Source organism: Phascolarctos cinereus, unplaced genomic scaffold (genome assembly GCF_003287225.1).
Source record: "Phascolarctos cinereus isolate Bilbo 61053 unplaced genomic scaffold, phaCin_HiC Scaffold_2;HRSCAF=192, whole genome shotgun sequence".
NCBI classification, from domain to species: domain Eukaryota; kingdom Metazoa; phylum Chordata; class Mammalia; order Diprotodontia; family Phascolarctidae; genus Phascolarctos; species Phascolarctos cinereus.
Genome location: NW_027555625.1, coordinates 123,362,262 through 123,365,835, shown reverse-complemented (window position 1 = coordinate 123,365,835; position 3,574 = coordinate 123,362,262).

Below are 3,574 nucleotides of genomic sequence, written 5' to 3'. Positions count from 1 at the left end.
TGGAACCTTCTTTGTCTCTGCCCTAGAATATTGTGATATTGTACCTGGTTAGTCTCTTAACCTAGTCCATTCTGAGTGCTATTGCCAAATTGGCACAAACCGTACCACAGAAGGGTACAGCTCTGAACACTTCATACCCCTGCTAAAAACCTTCAGTTGTTCTCCAGTCTAAATTTCTTCACCTGGCATTCAGGCTCTTCATAATTTGAAGCCATTCCACCTCTCCAGCCTTTCCCCACCACATCTCTTTTAGTCAAATGAGTCTATTGCAAGTCTCATGCTTCAGCTTTCCTATCTCCAGACTTTTGCTCATACTATTCTATCCATCTAAAATTCCGTTGGTCCCCAATTCCAAGTCTCCAATTCTTATCTAGCCACCCACCCCAATAAGTGCTTAACAAGTAATTATTAACTTAATGGATTTATTAGGAAATCTTTGCCCTTACTCCACGTTCTTCTGAAATAGAAACCTTTGAGGCTAATATACTAGTATGGAATGACAATAATAAGAGCTACATCAGATTAGTCTAGTACTTGGTTGAGAAGCAGCTGGGTGGTGCAGTGGACAGAAAGAAATGAAAGAGAAAAGGACAGATTGAGAATGCAAATATGTAAAAGTAAAGGACAATCTGGAAGAAAAGCAAAACACAATAATGTTAAAAGAAAGCATATGGGGCAGCTAGGTGGTGCAGTGGATAGAACACTGGCCCTGGAGTCAGGAGACCTGAGTTCAAATCTGGCCTCAGACACATAACACTCACTAGCTATGTGACTCTGGGCAAGTCACTTAACCCCAATTGCCTTACCAAAAAAAAAAAGCATAATATTTATACAAGCAAAACATATTCATCTTGAAGAGAGACTGCACAACTTAAGGATCATAGGTCTCTCAAAAGAGCAGAAGTTAAAAAACATGAATATGACATTGCAAAAAAAAAACCCTGCCTATAACTTCTGAACACAGAAAATAGGGTGCCAATCAAAAAAAAAAAATCTAGAGACTGCCTCTAGGTAAAAAAAACAAACAAAAAACCCCATAGATTGCAACCAACAAACACATAATGTTAAAATTTAACCATGTGACAAACTTCTTCAAGGGACCAGGAGAAAGAAATTCAGTATAAAAGAAAGGAAATTCTAATAGCATGAGACTATTCTGAAACACCAGAAACCTCAGAAGAGAGTGGAATAATGTATTCTTAAGAGCAAAGGAGCTCAAGCTGCAATCCAAAGTAACCTACCCTGCAAAACTGAGCATAATCATTAATGAAAAAAGATGAATTTTCAATAGAAAGAGGTATTTGAAACATTCCTCCAAAGAAAACCAGACCTAGGCATATTACTTCCTGAGCATATTATTTCTAGGATACAAACACTCCAGAAAACAGATACAAGGAAGGCAAACAAATTTGACAGCACAAAAAGGCACAAATAATAAAATAAATTACCACCTCTCCCTAAAAAAGAGGGGGGAAATGGAAAGAGAAAGCTGCCTATGATGTTAACAACCACCACAACAAGGGGGCTATTAAGAAATTTTCTTTTAAAGTAAATAGATGGAAGTAGAAGTCAAATAAAAAGTAATGGTAGAGTGGCAACAGGCCTGAAACAGCATGAACTAAAGCTCACGATATTTGACTACAGGTGAATCAATGCTTTTTTGTGGGGCTAGACTGCAGAATGGGAGAGTGTATAAAAGGAGAGAGGGGAGGAAGAGGGGAATATATGATATCTAATCCAACTAAGAGTTAACAATGAAGGTAAAATGACTCCTCTAGTCTTTCAGGAAGAAGAGGGCCTACAAGGGAATGGGTGAGGAGACAACAGGAGTAATTGAAACGAGTTAAAAAAGGATGGGGGTCCCACTGATGAAAGCTCCCATAGAGAAATAGAAGAATTTTATAATGGAAGGTGGGGATCTTACAATAGATGTCATCTGTAGGGATTTGGTGCTTGGAGAGACCATAGACGGTACAGTGGATAGAGTGCTGAGTCTGGACTCAGGAAGACCTGAGTTCAAATTTGACCTCAGATACTTACTGGCTGTGTGACCCTAAGCAAGTCATTTAACTTGGTTTGCCTCAGTTTCCTCACCTGTAAAATGAGCTGGAGAAGGAAATGTCAAACCACTACAGCATCTTTACCAAGAAAACCCCAAAAGGGGTCGAGAAGAGTTGGACAGGACTGAAAAATAACCAAACAACAATTACAAGACCACTTATCCTGCCTCAGGAGAAGAAGAATCAAGGCTCCTGGAGGGAACTGATGATATCTAGAAGGGTCAGAGGGCACTGACCCAGAAAGGAGATTTCATAGCAAAGGTGGGATGGGGGTGGAAATGATCATGGGGATGGCAAAATATAGTAATGAACTGCACAATCAAAGATACAGAAAAATTTCTGCCAGAGAGAAATATTTCTATCCTCTTTATGACCTTCAGGAATTGGTATTTCTGAGAGTGAGGCACAGAAAAAAAGGGACCAAAGGGCAGGATCTACAAGGCAATAAGATAGAAAATGTTTACAAGCAAGGGAACTCAAAAAAGGTACCTTAGAAGCTTTAATTCTACAGGAATGCAGAGACTAAAAAAGGTCTAAATAAGTAAACAGGCCATGAATCAAAGAACAAAAGTTTGGAACAGACAGAAAGGGAAGATAAATCATGAAGAGAAAGGGGGAAAGAAAATCTCTTTAGAAAAAGTTGCAGAAAATGAAAATTTTAAACTAACAAAGAAAAGAAGTTGAAAGGCTGGAGAGGAAGGGGAATTTTACTAGACTACTAACCAGAAAGGAGAAAAAAAGAGGATACTATTTAGAGAACTATTAGATAAAAAGGAAAAAAGAAAAGAATGAGTAAAGCAAAACTCCAAAACTAGGGAAAGGGGTAATGGGAGAGTTGGAGATGATAAGCGTAAAGGGAAGAGAGGTGGTGGCAATTATATTGTTCTAAAGTTGTATATCCATTGGTATACATTTCTTCATGACCCCATTTGGTGCTTTCTTGGCAAAGAGACCGGAATGGTTTACCATTTCCTTCTCCAGCTCATTTTACAGATGCGGGAACTGAGGCAAACAGGGTGAAGTGATTTGTCCAAGGTCACACAGCTAGTAAGTGTCTGGGGCCAGATTTAAATTAGGAAGATGAGTCTTCCTGACTCCAGGCCCAGCACTCTATCTACTGTACCACCTAGCTGCCCTGCCTTAAAGCTAAAATAACTGAAGAAACAAAGTACTGTTTTTAAAGCAGAGGCGGGAATGGGAAGGATAGGCAAGAGAATCCCTATTACTTCAAAATAAGTCCCTATTGCTTCAAAATAAAAAACAGTATTGGAGACAAATGGAAGAAAATATACACATAACTCACAATTTTAAATGTAAATGGATTAAACAATCCAATAAAATAAAAGATTGGCAGATTGACTAAGAAACCCCACCTCACCCCTAATCTATTGTTTACATCACAAACCTTAAAAACAAATACATGCACAAAATAACAATGAGAGATTAAGGGAAAATTTTACTATTCAAGTGAATCCAGAAAGGCAGATTTGCAGTCATACTATCAGATAAAGCAA